The sequence below is a fragment of the Anomaloglossus baeobatrachus genome, chromosome 4 (genome assembly GCF_048569485.1).
Source record: "Anomaloglossus baeobatrachus isolate aAnoBae1 chromosome 4, aAnoBae1.hap1, whole genome shotgun sequence".
NCBI lineage: Eukaryota > Metazoa > Chordata > Amphibia > Anura > Aromobatidae > Anomaloglossus > Anomaloglossus baeobatrachus.
The window spans coordinates 233,156,774-233,180,639 of record NC_134356.1 but is presented as its reverse complement, the minus strand read 5'-3'; the positions used below and the strand labels follow the sequence as shown (position 1 = coordinate 233,180,639).

The 23,866-nt window shown below is 48.1% G+C and overlaps 1 protein-coding gene across 1 annotated transcript in view; it reads left to right on the top strand.

Annotated features, from left to right (window-relative positions):
* Nucleotides 1-6,646: 6,646 nt before the first annotated feature.
* CDK17 (cyclin dependent kinase 17) overlaps nucleotides 6,647-23,866 on the top strand; it is a 216,131-nt gene continuing 198,911 nt past the window's right edge. The window contains exon 1 of the mRNA XM_075344742.1: nucleotides 6,647-6,998. The gene's annotated coding sequence lies outside the window, so the exon portion shown is untranslated. The remainder of the gene's footprint in view (nucleotides 6,999-23,866) is intronic.

Genomic DNA, 23,866 nt, shown 5'->3' with positions numbered 1-23,866 from the left:
GTTACCAGGCTGCATACACCAGAGGGCGCTAGCACGCTATTATCATCGCCTCCTCCTCACTGTGTTACCAGGCTGTATACACCAGAGGGCGCTAGCACGCTATTATCATCGCCTCCTCCTCACAGTGTTACCAGGCTATATACACCAGAGGGCGCTAGCACGCTATTATCATCGCCTCCTCCTCACTGTGTTACCAGGCTGTATACACCAGAGGGCGCTAGCACGCTATTATCATCGTCTCCTCCTCAGTGTTACCAGGCTGCATACACCAGAGGGCGCTAGCACGCTATTATCGCCTCCTCCTCACTGTGTTACCAGGCTGTATACACCAGAGGGCGCTAGCACGCTATTATCATCGCCTCCTCCTCACTGTGTTACCAGGCTGTATACACCAGAGGGCGCTAGCACGCTATTATCATCGTCTCCTCCTCAGTGTTACCAGGCTGTATACACCAGAGGGCGATAGCACGCTATTATCGCCTCCTCCTCACAGTGTTACCAGGCTGTATACACCAGAGGGCGCTAGCACGCTATTATCATCGCCTCCTCCTCTGTGTTACCAGGCTGCATACACCAGAGGGCGCTAGCACGCTATTATCATCGCCTCCTCCTCACTGTGTTACCAGGCTGTATACACCAGAGGGCGCTAGCACGCTATTATCATCGCCTCCTCCTCACAGTGTTACCAGGCTGTATACACCAGAGGGCGCTAGCACGCTATTATCATCGCCTCCTCCTCACTGTGTTACCAGGCTGTATACACCAGAGGGCGCTAGCACGCTATTATCATCGTCTCCTCCTCAGTGTTACCAGGCTGTATACACCAGAGGGCAATAGCACGCTATTATCGCCTCCTCCTCACAGTGTTACCAGGCTGTAAACACCAGAGGGCGCTAGCACGCTATTATCATCGCCTCCTCCTCTGTGTTACCAGGCTGCATACACCAGAGGGCGCTAGCACGCTATTATCATCGCCTCCTCCTCACTGTGTTACCAGGCTGTATACACCAGAGGGCGCTAGCACGCTATTATCATCGCCTCCTCCTCACAGTGTTACCAGGCTGTATACACCAGAGGGCGCTAGCACGCTATTATCATCGCCTCCTCCTCACTGTGTTACCAGGCTGTATACACCAGAGGGCGCTAGCACGCTATTATCATCGCCTCCTCCTCACAGTGTTACCAGGCTGTATACACCAGAGGGCGCTAGCACGCTATTATCATCGCCTCCTCCTCACTGTGTTACCAGGCTGTATACACCAGAGGGCGCTAGCACGCTATAATCATCGCCTCCTCCTCACTGTGTTACCAGGCTGTATACACCAGAGGGCGCTAGCACGCTATTATCATCGTCTCCTCCTCAGTGTTACCAGGCTGTATACACCAGAGGGCGATAGCACGCTATTATCATCGCCTCCTCCTCACAGTGTTGCCAGGCTGTATACACCAGAGGGCGCTAGCACGCTATTATCATCGCCTCCTCCTCACTGTGTTACCAGGCTGTATACACCAGAGGGCGCTAGCACGCTATAATCATCGCCTCCTCCTCACTGTGTTACCAGGCTGTATACACCAGAGGGCGCTAGCACGCTATTATCATCGTCTCCTCCTCAGTGTTACCAGGCTGTATACACCAGAGGGCGATAGCACGCTATTATCGCCTCCTCCTCACAGTGTTACCAGGCTGTATACACCAGAGGGCGCTAGCACGCTATTATCATCGCCTCCTACTCTGTGTTACCAGGCTGCATACACCAGAGGGCGCTAGCACGCTATTATCATCGCCTCCTCCTCACTGTGTTACCAGGCTGTATACACCAGAGGGCGCTAGCACGCTATTATCATCGCCTCCTCCTCACAGTGTTACCAGGCTGTATACACCAGAGGGCGCTAGCACGCTATTATCATCGCCTCCTCCTCACTGTGTTACCAGGCTGTATACACCAGAGGGCGCTAGCACGCTATTATCATCGTCTCCTCCTCAGTGTTACCAGGCTGTATACACCAGAGGGCGATAGCACGCTATTATCGCCTCCTCCTCACAGTGTTACCAGGCTGTATACACCAGAGGGCGCTAGCACGCTATTATCATCGCCTCCTCCTCTGTGTTACCAGGCTGCATACACCAGAGGGCGCTAGCACGCTATTATCATCGCCTCCTCCTCACTGTGTTACCAGGCTGTATACACCAGAGGGCGCTAGCACGCTATTATCATCGCCTCCTCCTCACAGTGTTACCAGGCTGTATACACCAGAGGGCGCTAGCACGCTATTATCATCGCCTCCTCCTCACTGTGTTACCAGGCTGTATACACCAGAGGGCGCTAGCACGCTATTATCATCGTCTCCTCCTCAGTGTTACCAGGCTGCATACACCAGAGGGCGCTAGCACGCTATTATCATCGCCTCCTCCTCACTGTGTTACCAGGCTGTATACACCAGAGGGCGCTAGCACGCTATTATCATCGCCTCCTCCTCACAGTGTTACCAGGCTGTATACACCAGAGGGCGCTAGCACGCTATTATCGCCTCCTCCTCACTGTGTTACCAGGCTGTATACACCAGAGGGCGCTAGCACGCTATTATCATCGCCTCCTCCTCACAGTGTTACCAGGCTGTATACACCAGAGGGCGCTAGCACGCTATTATCATCGCCTCCTCCTCACTGTGTTACCAGGCTGTATACACCAGAGGGCGCTAGCACGCTATTATCATCGCCTCCTCCTCACAGTGTTACCAGGCTGTAGACACCAGAGGGCGCTAGCACGCTATTATCGCCTCCTCCTCACTGTGTTACCAGGCTGTATACACCAGAGGGCGCTAGCACGCTATTATCATCGCCTCCTCCTCACAGGTTTACCAGGCTGTATACACCAGAGGGCGCTAGCACGCTATTATCATCGCCTCCTCCTCACAGTGTTACCAGGCTGTAGACACCAGAGGGCGCTAGCACGCTATTATCGCCTCCTCCTCACTGTGTTACCAGGCTGTATACACCAGAGGGCGCTAGCACGCTATTATCATCGCCTCCTCCTCACAGTGTTACCAGGCTGTATACACCAGAGGGCGCTAGCACGCTATTATCATCGCCTCCTCCTCACTGTGTTACCAGGCTGTATACACCAGAGGGCGCTAGCACGCTATTATCATCGCCTCCTCCTCACAGTGTTACCAGGCTGTAGACACCAGAGGGCGCTAGCACGCTATTATCGCCTCCTCCTCACTGTGTTACCAGGCTGTATACACCAGAGGGCGCTAGCACGCTATTATCATCGCCTCCTCCTCACAGTGTTACCAGGCTGTATACACCAGAGGGCGCTAGCACGCTATTATCATCGCCTCCTCCTCACTGTGTTACCAGGCTGTATACACCAGAGGGCGCTAGCACGCTATTATCATCGCCTCCTCCTCACAGTGTTACCAGGCTGTATACACCAGAGGGCGCTAGCACGCTATTATCATCGCCTCCTCCTCACTGTGTTACCAGGCTGTATACACCAGAGGGCGCTAGCACGCTATTATCATCGCCTCCTCCTCACTGTGTTACCAGGCTGCATACACCAGAGGGCGCTAGCACGCTATTATCATCGCCTCCTCCTCACAGTGTTACCAGGCTGTATACACCAGAGGGCGCTAGCACGCTATTATCATCGCCTCCTCCTCACTGTGTTACCAGGCTGTATACACCAGAGGGCGCTAGCACGCTATTATCATCGCCTCCTCCTCACAGTGTTACCAGGTTGTATACACCAGAGGGCGCTAGCACGCTATTATCGCCTCCTCCTCACTGTGTTACCAGGCTGTATACACCAGAGGGCGCTAGCACGCTATTATCATCGCCTCCTCCTCACAGTGTTACCAGGCTGTATACACCAGAGGGCGCTAGCACGCTATTATCATCGCCTCCTCCTCACTGTGTTACCAGGCTGTATACACCAGAGGGCGCTAGCACGCTATTATCATCGCCTCCTCCTCACAGTGTTACCAGGCTGTAGACACCAGAGGGCGCTAGCACGCTATTATCGCCTCCTCCTCACTGTGTTACCAGGCTGTATACACCAGAGGGCGCTAGCACGCTATTATCATCGCCTCCTCCTCACAGTGTTACCAGGCTGTATACACCAGAGGGCGCTAGCACGCTATTATCATCGCCTCCTCCTCACAGTGTTACCAGGCTGTAGACACCAGAGGGCGCTAGCACGCTATTATCGCCTCCTCCTCACTGTGTTACCAGGCTGTATACACCAGAGGGCGCTAGCACGCTATTATCATCGCCTCCTCCTCACAGTGTTACCAGGCTGTATACACCAGAGGGCGCTAGCACGCTATTATCATCGCCTCCTCCTCACTGTGTTACCAGGCTGTATACACCAGAGGGCGCTAGCACGCTATTATCATCGCCTCCTCCTCACAGTGTTACCAGGCTGTATACACCAGAGGGCGCTAGCACGCTATTATCATCGCCTCCTCCTCACTGTGTTACCAGGCTGTATACACCAGAGGGCGCTAGCACGCTATTATCATCGCCTCCTCCTCAGTGTTACCAGGCTGTATACACCAGAGGGCACTAGCACGCTATTATCATCGCCTCCTCCTCAGTGTTACCAGGCTGTATACACCAGAGGGCGCTAGCACGCTATTATCATCGCCTCCTCCTCACAGTGTTACCAGGCTGTATACACCAGAGGGCGCTAGCACGCTATTATCATCGCCTCCTCCTCACTGTGTTACCAGGCTGCATACACCAGAGGGCGCTAGCACGCTATTATCATCGCCTCCTCCTCACTGTGTTACCAGGCTGTATACACCAGAGGGCGCTAGCACGCTATTATCATCGCCTCCTCCTCACTGTGTTACCAGACTGTATACACCAGAGGGCGCTAGCACGCTATTATCATCGCCTCCTCCTCACAGTGTTACCAGGCTGTATACACCAGAGGGCGCTAGCACGCTATTATCATCGCCTCCTCCTCACTGTGTTACCAGACTGTATACACCAGAGGGCGCTAGCACGCTATTATCATCGCCTCCTCCTCACTGTGTTACCAGGCTGTATACACCAGAGGGCGCTAGCACGCTATTATCATCGCCTCCTCCTCACTGTGTTACCAGGCTGTATACACCAGAGGGCGCTAGCACGCTATTATCATCGCCTCCTCCTCAGTGTTACCAGGCTGTATACACCAGAGGGCGCTAGCACGCTATTATCGCCTCCTCCTCACTGTGTTACCAGGCTGTATACACCAGAGGGCGCTAGCACGCTATTATCATCGCCTCCTCCTCACAGTGTTACCAGGCTGTATACACCAGAGGGCGCTAGCACGCTATTATCATCGCCTCCTCCTCACTGTGTTACCAGGCTGTATACACCAGAGGGCGCTAGCACGCTATTATCATCGCCTCCTCCTCACAGTGTTACCAGGCTGTAGACACCAGAGGGCGCTAGCACGCTATTATCGCCTCCTCCTCACTGTGTTACCAGGCTGTATACACCAGAGGGCGCTAGCACGCTATTATCATCGCCTCCTCCTCACAGTGTTACCAGGCTGTATACACCAGAGGGCGCTAGCACGCTATTATCATCGCCTCCTCCTCACAGTGTTACCAGGCTGTAGACACCAGAGGGCGCTAGCACGCTATTATCGCCTCCTCCTCACTGTGTTACCAGGCTGTATACACCAGAGGGCGCTAGCACGCTATTATCATCGCCTCCTCCTCACAGTGTTACCAGGCTGTATACACCAGAGGGCGCTAGCACGCTATTATCATCGCCTCCTCCTCACTGTGTTACCAGGCTGTATACACCAGAGGGCGCTAGCACGCTATTATCATCGCCTCCTCCTCACAGTGTTACCAGGCTGTATACACCAGAGGGCGCTAGCACGCTATTATCATCGCCTCCTCCTCACTGTGTTACCAGGCTGTATACACCAGAGGGCGCTAGCACGCTATTATCATCGCCTCCTCCTCAGTGTTACCAGGCTGTATACACCAGAGGGCACTAGCACGCTATTATCATCGCCTCCTCCTCAGTGTTACCAGGCTGTATACACCAGAGGGCGCTAGCACGCTATTATCATCGCCTCCTCCTCACTGTGTTACCAGGCTGCATACACCAGAGGGCGCTAGCACGCTATTATCATCGCCTCCTCCTCACTGTGTTACCAGGCTGTATACACCAGAGGGCGCTAGCACGCTATTATCATCGCCTCCTCCTCACTGTGTTACCAGACTGTATACACCAGAGGGCGCTAGCACGCTATTATCATCGCCTCCTCCTCACAGTGTTACCAGGCTGTATACACCAGAGGGCGCTAGCACGCTATTATCATCGCCTCCTCCTCACTGTGTTACCAGACTGTATACACCAGAGGGCGCTAGCACGCTATTATCATCGCCTCCTCCTCACTGTGTTACCAGGCTGTATACACCAGAGGGCGCTAGCACGCTATTATCATCGCCTCCTCCTCACTGTGTTACCAGGCTGTATACACCAGAGGGCGCTAGCACGCTATTATCATCGCCTCCTCCTCAGTGTTACCAGGCTGTATACACCAGAGGGCGCTAGCACGCTATTATCATCGCCTCCTCCTCAGTGTTACCAGGCCGGGGGCGGAGTTGCTAGTGCTGCGTTCAAGAAAAAAAAAAAAAAGAAGCGAGATCAAGCAGGATCTTGTCCGGGTAGTGTAATCCGCCGGATACGTCAGTCTCGTCGGCCGGGGAACCGGAGGAGCTTCTGTCACGGCCATATAGCAGAACTATTGCAGTAGTTGGAAGGCGAGCCTTTACCTCGCACCTGTGAGAAAGCACCCCTGGGCACGGGAGCCATGTTGTGTGCAGAACCCGGTGATGTACTGGGGTCATGACTCCACAACCACTGCACCCATAGAGAATACCGAGAAGGAGCGGCCCCGGGCTGTGAGACAGGAAGACCCCCACGAAATACGGCGGCATCCGGCCTGCAGGGGAGACCACGTCTGAGAGACCACCGCTGCCGTGTGAGTAGTGTATATGTATATAGGTAGTGTATACCACCTCTGTGAGGGGGAGAGACCACCGCTTCTGTGTGAGTAGTGTATATACCATGTATATACTGCGTATGTAGCTAGTGTATACCATGTCTGTGAGGGAGGAGAGACCACCGCTTCTGTGTGAGTAGTGTATATACCATGTATATACTGTGTATGTAGCTAGTGTATACCATGTCTGTGAGGGAGGAGAGACCACCGCTTCTGTGTGAGTAGTGTATGTATATACTGTGTATGTGTGTATAGGTCGTATATACCACCTCTGTGAGAGACCAACGCTGCCGTGTGAGTAATGTATATACTGTGTATAGATAGTATACACAACGTCTGTGATGGGGTAGAGACCACCGCTTCTGTGTGAGTAGTGTATATAGATAGTATACACTATGTCTGTGATGGGGTAGAGACCACTGCTGCCGTGTGAGTAGTGGATATATCATGGATATATACTGTGTATGTGTATATACCACGTACGTCTGAGAGGTGAGAGACCACCTCTGCCGTGAGTAGTGCATATACTGTGTATATAGATAGTATACACCACCTCTGTGAGGGAGGAGAGACCACCTCTGCCATGAGTAGTGCATATACTGTGTATATAGGTAGTGTATAGCACTGCTGCCGTGCAAGTAGTGTTTATACTGTGTATGTATATATTAGTATATACCACATCTATGATGGTGGAGAGACGACTGCTGCTGTGTTAGTAGTTTATATTCCGTGTATATACCGTGTATATACTGTGTATGTGTGAGTAGTATATATATACCGTGTATGTGTGAGTAGTATATATACCGTATGTGTAGATAGTGTATATACCACTGCTGCTGTGAGTAGTGTATATACTGTGTGTGTGTGTGTATATATATATATCGATGGCATGTATCACATCTGTGAGGGAGAAAAGACCACTGCTGCCGTGTGAGTAGTGTATATACTGTGTATGTGTATATAGATGGTATATACCACATCTGTGAGGGAGGAGAGTCCACTGCTGCCATGTGAGTAGTGTATATATTCTGTGTGTGTGTTTATATATTGTGTATATGTATATAGCTAGTATATGCCACATCTGTGAGGGAGGAGAGACCACTGATGTGATGTACTGTATATACACTACTCACATGACAAGTGTGTACACCCCTCACATTTTTGTAAATATTTTATTTTTTTATGGGACAACAATGAAGATATGATACTGTGATGCAATGTAGTTAGTTTACAGCATATGTAACAGTGTAAATTTAGTGTCACCTCTAAATATCTCAACAGTCACTAATGTCTAAAGCCATGCCATCAAAAGTGAGTACACCCCTAAGTGAATATGGGGAGCAGGTGATTTGGTGTTATCGCTCATGCATACTCTCATACTGGTCATTGGAAGATCAACATGGCACTTCATGGCAAAGAATTGTCTAAGGACATGAAATAGCTGCAGCACAGTGGCCAAGACCATACAGTGGTTTAACAAGACAGGTTCAACTCAGAACAGGCCTCATCATGGTCGACCAAAAAAGTTGAGTGCATATGCTCAGCATCCAATGGTTGCCTTTTCAAAATAGGTGTATTAGTTCTGCCAGAATTGCTGCAGAGGTTACAGAGGTGGTGGTGGTGGTGTCAGCCTGTCAGTGCTCATACTATACGCCGCACACTGCATAAAACTGGTCTGCATGGCTGACGTCCGAGAAGGAAGCCTCTTCTAAAAATTAAGCACAAGAAAGCCTGCTAATAGTTTGCTGAAGATAAGCAGACTAAGAACATACATTAGTGATGAGACCAAGAAACGTATTGGTTCAGATGGTTGCAAGCTTGTGTAGCAGCATTCATGTGAGTAATACAGCATACAGTTAAACATGGTGGTGGGAGTGTCATGGTTTGGGGCTCGTGAGTGCTGACGGCTGTAGTGGCTTTAGTTAATTGAGGGAACCATGAATAATAACATGTCCTGTGTCATACTGAAGCAGAATATGATCTCTTCCCTTTGGAAACTGGGACGCAGGGCAGTATTCAAACATAATGCCCACTGTCTTGTTAAAGAAACTGAAGGTAAAGGTGCAGGACTGGCCAAGCATGTTTCCAGACCTAAACCTTATTGAGCATCTGTGGGGCATCCTTAGGCTACTTTCACACATCCGGTTTGAGCCCTGCGGCTCAATCCGGCTGTGCAAACTATGCAACGGATGCGGCGAAAACACCGCATCCTTTGCATAAGTTTTTACATGCGGCCCGTCCGGTTTTTTCCGGTTGCGGCACGCTACTGAGCATGCGCAGTGGAAAAAACCGCATGCGGCGACCGGATGCGGTTTTTTCCGCATCGCGCCGCATCCGGCCTCCATAGGTATGCATTGAAAAATGCGCCGCAGCGGCCGGATGCGGCGCAATGCGGTGTTTTTTGCCGGAGCAAAAAACGTTGCAGGGGATGTTCGATCCGGCCGCCGCATCGGCTAAATCTGCCGCATGCAGCCAAAACCGGACCGAACGCAAGCCCCTGCGGCACAATACGGCACTAATGTAAGTCTATGCAAAAAAAAACCGCAACCGGCGTTATAAAAGCCGGTTGCGGTTTTTCTGCAGAACGCCGTATTGTGCCGCAGAGCAAAAATCCGGATGTGTGAAAGCACCCTTAAAGGGAAGGTTGAGGAGTGCAAGGTCTCGAACATCCACCAGTTGCGGGATGTCATCATGGAGGATGAGAGGATTCCAGTGGCTCCTGTGAAGTTTAGTGAGCTCCATGCCCAAGAGATGTAAGACTGCTCGAAATTATTGTCACAAAAATATTTGACACTTTGAGCGCAGTTTTCCATTTATAATTAGGAGTGTACTCACTTTTGTTGTCATTGATTTTGACATTAATGGCTGTGTTGAGTTATGTATGTGAGTAGTGTATGTGCATTGTGTATAGCTAGTTCTGTATATACTATTTCTGAGAGAGGTGGAGAGACCACCACTGATGTGAGTGGTGTATATACCATGTACATACTTCATGACTAAAATTGTTGGCAAAGTTGAAATTACAGAAAATTAAGTATTTCTCATAGAAAATGATTGCAATTAAATGTTTTGTCATACACATGTTTATTTTCTTTGTGTATTGGAACAACACAAAAAACGGAGGTGAAAAAAAGGCAAATTGGACATAATTTCACACAACCCCAAAATTGGGCTGGACAAAATTGTTGGCACCTTTCCAATATTGTGGGTTAATAACTGTTTCAAATATTTGATGGTCGTTAAGTCACCTGTAGCAAGTAACAGGTTTGGGCAATATGAAAATCACACCTGAAACTAGATAAAAAGGGAGAAGTTGACTTAATCTTTGCATTGTGCCTGTGTCTGAAACACTAAGCATAGAGAAAAGCAAGAGAACTGTCTTGAGGACTTGAGAGCTGAAATTGTTGAAAAATAACAACAATCTCAAGGTTACAAGTTTGTGTTTTTTCCGATACACAACAAACGTGTATAAGTGTATAACAAACCATGTTGCTGCTATTACCATCTTTTCAGTTGGTCATTAAAAAATATCAACCACTGGGGACTCACTTCTTTTAAACAATTTTTTTTTAACAAAACACGTGTAAGGCTAAGTTCACATTTCCGTTGATTTGTATCAGTCACATGCGTCGCTTGACGCATGTGACTGATGCGCTGTTCAACGCTGTACAACGGATGACAAAGAACAGAATTCTTTGTCGGATTCCGTTGTGTGCGGGGGGCGGAGTTCGGGGGCAGAGCCGAGCGGGGGGCGGGGCCAGGCGCTGAGGATGTCAGTGGAAGTGCTGCGGTCTGCATGGCTGGGGACAGGTGAGTGTATCTGTGAGTGAGTGTGTGCATGTATGTATGTATGTATGTATGTATGTGTGTGTGTGCACATGCAAAGTGCGGGAGGGGGCGGAGCCGAGTGGGGGGCGGGGCCAGGCGCTGAGGATGTCAGTGGAAGTGCTGCGGTCTGCATGGCTGGGGACAGGTGAGTGTATCAGTGAGTGAGTGTGTGTATGTGCATGTATGTATGTATGTATGTATGTGTGTGCACATGCAAAGTGCGGGAGGGGGCGGAGCCGAGCGGGGGGCGGGGCCAGGCGCTGAGGATGTCAGTAGAAGTGCTGCGGTCTGCATGGCTGGGGACAGGTGAGTGTATCTGTGAGTGTGTGTATGTGCATGTATGTATGTATGTATGTAGTGTGTGCACATGCAAAGTGCGGGAGGGGGCGGAGCCGAGCGGGGGGCGGGGCCAGGCGCTGAGGATGTCAGTGGAAGTGCTGCGGTCTGCATGGCTGGGGACAGGTGAGTGTATCTGTGAGTGAGTGAGTGTGTGTATGTGCATGTATGTATGTATGTATGTAGTGTGTGCACATGCAAAGTGCGGGAGGGGGCAGAGCCGAGCGGGGGGCGGGGCCAGGCGCTGAGGATGTCAGTAGAAGTGCTGCGGTCTGCATGGCTGGGGACAGGTGAGTGTATCTGTGAGTGAGTGTGTGTATGTGCATGTATGTATGTATGTATGTATGTGTGTGTGTGCACATGCAAAGTGCGGGAGGGGGCGGAGCCGAGCAGGGGGCGGGGCCAGACGAGGGTGTCAGTGCTTGTCTGCATGGCTGGGGACAGGTGTGTGTGTGTGTGTGTGTACATACATGTGCGGAGTGCGGGAGGGGGCGGGGCTGAGCGGGGAGGTGTCGGCCTCCCTGCACACGTAACCAGCCTAAATATCGGGTAACAGCAAAGCACCCGATGTTTACCTTGGTTACCCGATATTTACCTTGGTTACGGGCCTACACCGCTTAGCGCTGGCTCCTTGCACCGTAACCAGGGTAAATATCGGGTAACCAACCAAAGCTGGTGACGTGTGCAGGGAGCCAGAGAGCATGCGCAGCGAAATCCGACGGATCTCGCTGCTCAAAAAACGTTACATGCTGCGTTCCTCCCGCCCGGCGGTCAGTCATTCCACGACTGATCAGTCGGGCGGAGGGTGCAACGCAGCATCATCAGTCACAATCCGCTGCTCATACAAGTCTATGGGAGCAGCGGAATCCGCTAAACGGATTCCGCTGTTTACAAGAGCAGCGGATTGTGACTGATAGATTTTAGCGGAAATGTGAACTTAGCCTAATTGCAATAATTGTCTGGGAGAAATACTTCATTTTCTAGAACAATTTCAAGGGTGCCAACACTTTCAGCCATAACTGTAGACAGTATATGCCATGTCTGTGAGAGAGGGGGATGTGAAGTGTGTGTGTCTATATGGTGTATGGGTATGATACAACACTTATGTATGAGAGAGTGACCACTGCTGCCGTGTGAGTAGTGCTTATACCATGTATATGTGAGAGAAGGGGCAGAGGCTCCTGATGAGTACTGTGTACATGAAGTGTATGCCATGTCTGTAAGAGGGGAGACACCAACCCTGATATGTGAGTAGTGTATGTACCATAGATGGGGAGCATAGTGTATAATATGCCTGTGTGCGGGTGGCACCCTCCGTCTGTATACTTGTCATATAGAGCTATAAGTAATGGCTGAGTGCTCACCCCTGGCAGCAGGTATGAGGGTGTGTAGTATGTATATAAGCGCACAGCTGCCAGTGCTCACTCCCCTTAGAGGTACATACTGTCCAAAGAGTGTTCTTCTACATTGAGTGCACACAAATAATCAAGATCCGGCAGGTCCCTTTCTAATTGGGAACAAATTGTTCTGGGTCACTAGAGAAATGGCCGTATCACTGGTTACACGACTCGATCAATGTAATGCCTAGAAGCTAGTGTATCTGACGTTAAGACTAGAGGAGTCCGGCTACTGTATATTATGCCATCCCACACCATTAGGCTATGTGCCCACGTTGCATAATTGCATGCAGTTATGCTGCGTTCTGCACCGCAGCGTAACTGCATGCGTCCTGCGTCCCCTGCATAATCTATGAAGATTGTGCCTAATCCATGCCCACGTGGCGTATTAGAACACAGCATTTTGGCTACTGCCGAAGGGCTGCGTTCTAAGAAGTGACATGTCACTTCTTTTGTGCACTTTGCATGCAGCCCCCGCTCTGTCTATGGGAGGGGCTGCATCCAGAGCGCATGAAATCGGCTTTTCAGTACGCACTGTTTCTGCAGCGATTTGAAGCGCACGTGTGCTGTTCAAATCGCTGCAGAAATTTCTGCAGAGACAGAACGCAACGTGGGCGCATAGCCTAATGTCTGGGGGGGGACCTGAGTGATGTTCCTTCAAGAAGGACATAGTCCACGTTGTCTCCAGACCACTGTCACTATCGTTAGATCCAAGCTAGGTGTGACTCATCACTGAAGAGGACAGACCTCCATGGCCACCTTGCTCTGCACCATGATGGCCTTTGATAGTGGTGATGTGAGCTTGTATCCCAATGTCTTCCAAACGCCTTCTGATGGTTTATGTAGACGCTGTTTGACGCCTTAGGCTTGTCATGTGATGTCCAATTTCCCTTCCAATAGAAAATGGTTCAATCATGGAACCAGTGGTACAGCCACTTCTCTAGTGTCTCAGGAGCTGTTTGCAGCATGACAAATAGCAGGCGGTATGTTGCTTGTGCTACTGCGAGCAGCAGTCATGTTCTAAACATGTAACCATGGCCTTCAGCATGTCCGGACTTGCCTGCCATCAAGCATATCCGGAACATCATTGGTCAGCAATTACAAAAGGAGCTGCCAGCAGCAGATCTTGATGTGTGGGCAGAGCATTCCATTTCATGGAGAGCAGCCAAGGTGAGCAAGTGCGTGTTTTTCTGTGTGTGGCGCTCATACTCAATACTGAGTAAATGAAGCTATTTTGTAAGCGTTTTTTCTCTATTCGTATCTCTTTCACATGTGTATTGATCCAGTGATTCCCATACCTCCATGATTGTTCCTTTATGAGGTTGTAGTGTCAATGTTCAGGTGGGAATATTCCTTCACAAGCTATGGTGATGACTTTGGCTATGTTTCTACAGATCTGCCTCTGATTGGAGTAGAAAGCTGTATAGTTTGAGCTATTTTTGCTGCAGTCCAATATTTCCAATCAGTCTCAATTTCTGATTGCAGGCCCAGTGTAGGAGCATCACCGAACCCACAGGGTAAACCTGCTCCGATTCTGTGCAGAGAACCACATAGCCATCCATTGTACTGAGCTGGGCTACTGCAGAGTAGTAGGCACCCTGGATTTTCTGAGTGCAGCGGCCCCACATTCAGTAAATTGGGAACTGCCCAAGTGTGAAAAATTCTATTACATAAAGTGGTTTCCTAATAATAGTTCCCAATTCACTCTCCTACTGGGAATTTTTGCCAAATGTATCCGTAGGCTCCTATGGACTTGACAGTGGCCAGAAAACGCTCTTCTTTTGGACTTCACGAGATTGGCACCTGGAATACTACGTTGCCTATGAGCGACTTAAGCCTATACAGTGGCATACATTGGGGGTACACGTCAGGAAATCCTCCTGACAAGTACATTGAATGAACACTGCAGTCGCCATGTGGGCACACACCTGTGGGATTCCATCAGATAATGGGAAGGCAGACGAGGGGAGGTCACACTCCATAGCTGGCCTGCTCATCACCAGATTAGACCATTCCTTTTCCTACTAACTGAATCAATCCTGTTTGTAAAGGAACATGTTGGTTGTATATTAGCAGCAATTCCCCATTATATAACAAGTACCCTAAATACGTAGCTTTCTAAGAGGTTTTAAGACTTTAGCCCTTAAGCGCGTTCATTAATGCAAAATAAAGAATGATCAAAACCGTAATTAAAATGTCCGATTAGATTGCCCTAAATGAATAAGCCTCAGGCTGGAAATGCCCGGCTTGTTTCTGTATCCTTACATGTGTGTATTACATGTTGTACAGCTCCTGACTAGGGCTTACAGCCCAGAGGTATGTGACTAGCAGCCTGATTTATCTAAGCCCAGCACCCTGTGCTTGGGTAAACCCCCAAAGGAAAACACCAGCGACTCCTTCTCTTTCCAAATGGCAGGGAAACCTCAGCCGCACAGCAGGCATTATTCATCCTCTGCAGGGGGATGGGAATGTGTGTGGAAAACACAATGTAAGGAATTGCTGTTAGCTGGGAACAATGGTGATGATCCGTTCTCTTCCATGTGATGTAATGCTTCTGTATAGCTCGTGTTTCTATGTATACTACAATGGTGAAAGGATTACAGATTTCTGCAATCAGCATCTTCATATAGTGAGCTCTGAAAGTGTGTATGCTTGCTGCTTGATTAAGGCTCTGTGCGCACTGGGAAGTGGAATTTTCTTGAGAAAATTCCGCATGCCCTCAAAGATTACCGCACCCGCGGTAAAAAACCGCGGGAAACCGCACCCGAAAACCGCATGCGGTTTGCTGCGGTTTTACCGCGGTATTATTCGCGGTATTGCCGCGGTTTTGCCGCGTGCGGGTTGGGATGTGCTTTATTGCATTCAATGCAATAAAGCACATTGAAGAAAAAAAAAAAAAAAAAAAAAAAGTCATTTAATTCTGAGAGTAGATAGACAGAAGAATAGATAGAGGGATAGATAGACAGACAGAGGGATAGATAGATAGAGAGATAGATGACAGATCGCTGCATTTCCCACGGTCGGCAGTGAGTTCACATTACCGGCCGTGGGAAATGACCGGTAATTACCTCTGCTGCATTCATTCAGCCTGTGTCTGACAGTCGCGGCTGGATGGAAGCAGCGCTGGACGTCGGACCTGGATTACGCCGGAGCTTTGGTGCGGGAGGGGTTAATAAAATGGTGAACGAGGCTTGTTTGTTTTATTTAAAATAAAGGATTTTTCTGTGTGTGTGTTTTTTTTCACTTTACTTACGGGTTGATCATGTCAGCTGTCACATAGACGCTGCCATGATCAAGCCTGGGGTTAATGGCGGTGGTCCCCCACCATCATTAACCCCTTGTATTACCTTGCCACCACTGCTACACGGTGGCAAGAAGAGCCGAGGACACGCCGGTATTGTCGCATATTGCATGCGACAGTGCCGGGGCAGCTGCGGCTGATATTCTCGGCTGCCGGAGGGGGAGTGAGGCGGGGGACATTAACCCTGCCCCTCTCCCTCCCCAGCCTGAGAATACCGGGCCGCCGCTGTGTGCTTACCTCGGCTGGAAGGTGAATATGCAGCGGAGCCCACGTTCTTTTTTTTCTATATTTCCGTTTTCTTTCTATGTATGTTCTATGTGTCTGTGTCTATGTGATCTATGTCTGTGATGTCTGTGTGTGTGATCTGTGTGTCTGTGATGTGTGTTTACTCTGCACGGCTTCCTCTTCCTGTAATGACATCACTTCCCTGCAAAACCGCAAGCAAGTGATGCACATTACCGGAGGTAAACCGCGAAATACCGCAGGGAATAACGCAGGAAAACGCAGTGAACCGCACAGAATTTGCTGCCTGCGTTATTCCCTGCGGGATTTCATGATTAACATTGAGTCAATGGAGGGAAATCCCGCAGCGACGTGCGGAAAAGAAGTGACATGCACTTGTTTTTGCTGCGGGATTTCCGCAGCAAAACACGCAGCTGTCAAATTCCGCCCAGTGCGCACAGGATTTTTTTTCTCCATAGGCTTTGCTGGTGATTCACTGCAGAGATGTTATCAACATTTTCTGCAGCGAAACATGCAGCAAATCCGCGGCAAAATCCGCGAAAAATCCGGTAAGTGCGCACATAGCCTTAGGCTGCTTTCACACCTCTGGATTTTCCTGTGCGGCACAATCCGGCACTTTGCATAAAAAAAACCGCAACCGTTTTTTTGCTGCCGGTTGCGTTTTTTTTTGCATAGACTAACATTAGTGCCGCATTGTGCCACATGGGCTTGCGTTCCGTCTGTTTTTTGCCGCATGCGGCAGATTTAGCCGATGCGGCGGCCGGAGGAAACGTTGCCTGGCACATTTTTTTGTGCGGCAAAAAAAAAATGCATCGCGCCGCATCCGGCCGATGCGGCGCATCTTCCTATGCATGCTTATGGGCGCCAGATGTGGCGCAATGCGACAAAAACCGCATCCTGCCGCCGCATGCGGTTTTTGCCACTGCGCATGCTCAGTAGCCTGCCGCATGTAAAAAATGTATGGAAAGGATGCGGTGTTTTCGCCGCATCCGTCGCATAGGTTTCACAGCCGGATTGAGCCGCACTGCTCAAACCGGATGTGTGAAAGCAGCCTTAATGATACGGTAGTAATTTGTCATTTCTGTCCAATAATCTGATGAAATATCTTTATCAATAAATGCTTCTTAAGGCTATGTGCGCACTAGAAAGTACCTTTTTCTTAAGGAAAATCCGGACCCTCTTTAAAGAATCCCGCACCCGCGGTAAAAAAACTGCACCAAAAGCGCAGCGAAATCCGCATGCAGTTTTGCCACGGATTTTCCACAGGTTGGTCCCTGCGGATTTTTACCATGATCTATGGCAAAAACCGCAGGTACCTGCGGAAAAGAAGTGCCATGCTCATTAATTCCGCAGCGGAAAATCCACAGGTAAAACTGTGGGTATAAAAAAAAAAAAAGCAGTGTGTGCACAGCATTTTTTTAAAACCCATAGGATTTGCTGGGGAATAACTGCAGCATTGTTAGACACATTTTCTGAGGCAAATCCACGGCAAAATCCGCGGTAAATCCGCAGCATGTGCACAGGGCCTTAGAGAGTGTTTTCTTGCACTGTCATTTAAAGCACCACTCCAGTTTTTTTGTTTTTTTTTCTCTTCAGCACAGGAGAGGCACTTTAAATGTAAGTCTCATGTCTTATACTCGCCCTCCGGTGGCTTAATCCGTTTTCCGCACCACTCCTGTCCCCCGGCACCATCTTCTGACTGGCTGAAAATTTAAAAGTTATGTCACAAGCTCTCAATATATCTGAGAGCCAGAACGAGGCTCTCATAGACATGTATCGATTTGTGACCTCCAGCGCTCCATGAAACACTGGAGCTGCCAGCAGGTCAAAAATCGCCTGGGGAAAAAATTCCAAATGTGGAGAAATCATGGGGGGAAAAAAACCCCAAAAATTCTGACATGATTTTTTGGGAATTGTTCAAAATTTTCAATTTTTGTTTAAACGGGTTGTCTGGGCTTGGTGCGCAACTCTGCAGTCACTCTGTGACTGAAGACTTGTGAATCCTCGCAGCACGTAATATGTGTCCGGAATGTCCCGTTCTGTAACACTGTAATGTTTATTTTACACGTCCAACACGGTAAAAACAAAAAACACATAAGTAACTTTTTTTCATCATATTAAAGCTTAAAAAATTGAATAAAAAGTAATTAGTCATTTGTAAAAAAAAAACACAAAAAATGGTGTGAATGCACAGGCCAAGCCGTCCAGCAAAAAAACAAGAACTAATGTGGCAGCGCTCAGAATATGGCAATGCAAAAACATATTAAACTGAACCTGTCAGGTGCATGCACCCAGAGCCACGAGCAGATCTGGTGCATATTGCTAATCCCTGCCTCACCGTCCCTGTGTACACTAGCTTAGATAAAGGGGTCTTTTATAAAAAGTATTTCTAAAGATCTTTTATAGTATGCTAATGAGCGCAGGGACTAGCCCCTTCACTATTCCGTCCTACTAGCATGTTAACACACCCACAGGGGCATACTAAGGCTATTTGCCCACGGGGACAGTGTCCTGCGGATATATCCGCAGGACTTTCCACAGGAGCTCCCAGGAAACCGCAGCACAACTTTTGTCTGTTTCCATGCTGCGGAATGTCCTGCAGATATGGTGCGGGCATTCTGCATTGAGGATACAGTACCATGGCTTCGGCACTACATCCTCAATGCAGAACAAGTGCTGCAGTGATCTGGTGTTTATACTTGCCTCCATCACGCAGCACCTCGCTTTCCGGCGGCCGTGTCACTCTGTCATCGTCTGCTGCACTGTGCAGGAGAAGGTAGGCGGGCCTGAACTAGCTCCGGCTGTCACATGACCGGAGCTCGTGCAGGCCCCGCCCACCTCTTCCTTCCTGTACCTGGATCCACCGCGCTGCTGTACACCAGACGGAAAAAGTGACTCGGGTGTCTGCTATCAAGGCAGGTAAGTATATGGGACCCTGCGGAGAAATCCGCAGGAATAATTGACATGCTGCTGATTTTTCTGCAGGGAAATCCGCATTATTTCCGCTGCGGAAAAATCCGCAGCGTGGGCACAGCAGTTCCCAAATGCCATAGAAATGGCTGGGGAGTAGCTGTGCTTCAGATTTTTGAAAAAAATCTGAGAAAAATCCGCGGCAAATTCTGCGCATTTTCCGCAGCGTGGGCACATAGCCTAACATGCTATTCAATGCAGTGTCACCAGCGTTCGCTGTGAACGCACTTCTGAATGCCCATGAACTTCCAGTCATGGGCAATAGACCTCTCTGAAGCCGGGACGCGTACACCCGGCTTCATACTGCGCATGACCGGAAGTGCCCGGCATTCAGAAGCGAACACAGGTATGTGCAGCACCGCTGGTGATGCTGCATTGAACAGCTTGTTAGCACACCCCTGTGGGTGTGCGAACATAAGAGGGCAGATTAGTCGGGGGATAGAACACCCTTGGACTAGTCCCCGCACTCATTAGCATATGATGAAAGATCTTTAGAAATACTCTTTCTAAAGATCTCTTTTATCTATGCTAGTGTGTACAGGGACGTTAGCAATATGCACCCAGAACTGCATGTGGTTCTGGGTGCATATTTGCATATTGCAGTTTAAGGCTTTGTGCGCACTAGAAATGTGAATTTTCTCAAGAAAATTTGTTGAGAAACTTCTGGGAGTGGAAGATTTCCGGACCTCCGGAAAAAATCCGCACCAAATCCGTGGTAAATCCGCATGCGGATTTGCCGCGGATCAGCCGCGAATTTGCCACAATTTTCCCGCAGGTTGTTCCCTGCGGATTTTGCAGGCTGTACTGCAGAAATCCGCAGGTACCTGCGGAAAAGAATTGACATGCTCATTTTCTCAAGAAATTTTCTCAAGAAAATCTTCTCAAGGAAATTTCTTGAGATAAATCCACAGTGTGCGCACAGCTATTTTTTTTCTCATAGGATTTGCTGGGAAATGTCTGCACAAAGATTGCAGACATTTTTCAAGAAATTTCCGCAGCAAATCCGCGGGTAAAACGGCCTAGTGCGCACATAGCCTAAAGGTTCCCTTTAATTTTTTTTTAAAATATAGATTTTAGTGTTTTAAAGTATCAAAGCATAAAAAAAAAAGATATACACTAAAGTTCAAGTGTTTGGGGTGACCCAGACAATTATCTTTTCTATGCGAAATCATACTTTTATTTATCAAATGAGTTGCATAATGAATAGAAAATATAGTCCAGACATTGACGAGGTTACAAATAATGATTTTTGCTTGAAATAATAATTTTCTCCTTCAAACTTTTGCTTTCATCAAAGAATGCCTCCTTGGTAGCAATTCCAGCTTTGCAGACCTTTGGCATTCTAGCTGTTAATTTGCGGAGGTAATCTGGAGATATTTCACCCCATGCTTCCTCCCTCCCACAAGTTGGATAGGATTGAGGGGCACTTTTTGCGTACCATACGGTCAAGCTACTCCCACAACAGCTTACTAGGGTTGAGATCTGGTGACTGCGCTGGCCACTCCATTACACACAGAATACCAGCTGCCTGCCTCTTCCCTAAATAGTTCATGCATAATTTGGAGGTGTTATTTGGGTCATTGTCCTGTTGTAGGATGAAATTGGCTCCAATCAAGCACTGTCCTCAGGGTATGGCATGGCGTTGCAAAATGGAGTGATAGCCTTCCTTATTCAAAATCCCTTTTACCTTTTATACAAATATCCCACTTTACCAGCACCAAAGCAACCCCAGACCATCACATTACCTCCACCATGCTTGACAGATGGCATCAGGCACTCTTCCAGCATCTTTTCAGTTCTGCGTCTCACAAATGTTCTTCTCTGTGATCCAAACACCTCAAACTTCGATTCGTCTGTCCATAACACTTTTTCCAATCTTCATCTGTCCAATGTTTGTGTTCTTTTGCCCATATTAATCTATTCCTTTTATTAGCCAGTATCAGATATGGCTTTTTCTTTGCCACTCTGCCCTGAAGGCCAGCATCCCGGAGTCGCCTCTTCACTGTAGATGTTGACACTGGCGTTTTGTGGGTACTATTTAATGAAGCTGACAGTTGAGGACCTGTGAGGTGTTGGTTTCTCAAGCTAGAGACTCTAATGTATTTGTCTTGTTGCTAAGGGTCGTTTCACACATCCGGCATTTCGCCAGAGTACCGGATCCGGCACACTCCAGTACAGTGTTAATACTGTACATTGGCATCGCAGCAAGCTCCGGTCACATGCTATCTTGTGACCGGAGCTTTCTGCGATGCCATTGTACAGTATTAACACTGTACTGGAGTGTGCCGGATCCGGTAATCCGGCAAAATGCCGGATGTGTGAAACGACCCTTAGTTGTGCAGCGCGGCCTCCCACTTCTCTTTCTACTCTGGTTAGAGCCTGTTTGTGCTCTCCTCTGAAGGGAGTAGTACACATCGTTGTAGGAAATCTTCAGTTTCTTGGCAATTTCTCTCATGGAATATCCTTCATTTCTATGAACAAGAATAGACTGTCGAGTTTCACATGAAAGTTCTCTTTTTCCGACCATTTTGAGAGTTTAATGGAACCAACAAATGTAATGCTCCAGATTGTCAACTAGCTCAAAGGAAGATCAGTATTATAGCTTCTCTAATCAGGAAAACTGTTTTCAGCTGTGCTAACATACTTGCACAAGGGTTTTCAAAGGATTTCTAAACACAGTTAGCAAACACAATGCACCATTAGAACACTGGAGTGGTGGTTGTTGGAAATGGGCCTCTATACATTTATGTAGCTATTGCATTAAAAACAGACGTTTGAAGCTAGAATAGTCATTTACCACATTAACAATGTATAGAGTGTATTTCTGTTCAATGTAATGTTAGCTTCATTGGAAAAAAAAAGTGCTTTTCTTTCAAAAATAAGGAAATATCTAAGTGACCCTAAACGTTTGAACTATAGGGTAAATCTGGCATTGCCTGAACCATTCTGACCCGAAGAACAAATCGGTCTTCTCACTTTCACCGCCGGGTGAAATGCATAAAAAATGTTTGTGTGTTGTTCATTCTGTCCTTCTGCGTCTGAAAAATCTGAATAAAAAGCGATCAAAACATGTTGTTATATTCCCTAAAATGGTACCCAAATATCTCCAACTCGTCGCGGCAAAAAATAAACTCACACAGCTCTGTTGAGCATGTCACTTGTTTTCTGCAGGTACCTGCGTTTTTTTGCCATAGATAATGGTAAAAAAACGCAGGGACCAACCAGTGGAAAAAACGCAACAAAAATGCAGTAACACATGCGTTTTTCGGTGCGGTATTGGTGCGTTGTTTTTTTTTTTACCACAAGTGAGCAAATTTTTCAGACTCAAGAAAGTTCCTTTTTCTAGTGTGAACAGAGCCTAAAAGCCAAAAAGTGCTCTTTGCTGCTCAGCCCTGCCGTGTGACCAAACAGTAGTTTCTGATGACATCTAGGGCACCACTGTATATGGGAGAAATTGTGCAATAAATTGTGGGGTCCAATTTCACCTTTTAACTCTTGCGATTAAAGATCGCTCCTTTTCACTCAGTAACACTGGCATGGATGCTGGACTTCAGGGACCGAGCTTGGGAAGGAGGATGCCCAAAAGAGACCTCATGTGGCCCTTTTTGACTTTCTTCAAGTTGTTTTAATCCATACAATCCCACTTGGCCCTTGTTATCCCTAGTGTTAATTTAGTCATGACACTATTTGCTATATTTTTCTAAAATCATTGCAAAAGATGCCCTGTTTTTCCTACGTTTTTTGAAAATACTACCAAGTGTTACATGGCCCATGTATGCCACTATCAGAAATCCCTAAAATAGACCCCTGATCCCACCAATCATCCTATTTACTCCTCGCATTGGTGTCTGGCTACCCACGTGTTTTCATCTATAATAACTGATTAAATGGTACATTGTTAGGACTGTCCCACCGTCAATTTGGTTCCATGCATATAATTGTTTGAGCAAACTTCATAACAATACCAAAATAAAATAAATAAATCTTTATTTTTATATAGCGCTAACATATTCCGCGGGCTGCGGAATATGTTAGCTCACTGTTGCTATGTTATGTTAGCTTATTGGGGCACTATGTTAGCTCATTGGGGCTCACAATCTAAATTCCCTATCTGTATGTCTTTGGAGTGTGGGAGGAAACTGGAGAGCCTGGAGGAAACCCACACAAACACGGGGAGAACATAGAATCCTTGCAGATGGTGTCCTTGGTGGGATTTGAACCCAGGACCCCAGCGCTGCAAGACTGCAGTGCTAACCACTGAGCCACCGTGCCACCATACCAAGAAAACAAACTATTGAGGAAATGTGTGTAACGTTTTTATTGTCCTTGTAGAAGTATGTACAACCCTGTCCGCAGTCAGTGGAGACGGAGGATCTCGCTTCTGGCTGAAGTGTTTCCATGCTGCCCCCAGGGTATTGTTTACCTCACTTAGCAATGACCCCCTGTCATGCCAGGCTTGTATGATTTATTTTGGATATAACTAATGAGTATTTTTTTCCGTCTGTTACTTGTGGCGCTATTCTAGCATTTTAGTGCTTCTAGAGCAGAAGTGCATAACCTTTTCTTGTTCAAGGTCCACAGGCAACATTCAACTACTTCTAAGGGCCGTAATAAAATTAAAAGGAAATCTGACAGCTGACACATGCTGCCCGATTCAATGGCAGCATTTATCGGACTATGTATGATGTCAGCCAGGTATGTTTTCACTGAAAATAAATAAAACCTGCTCTCAGAGCTGCTGGGGACCAAGCTTCACGGGGGACTACTAGAAA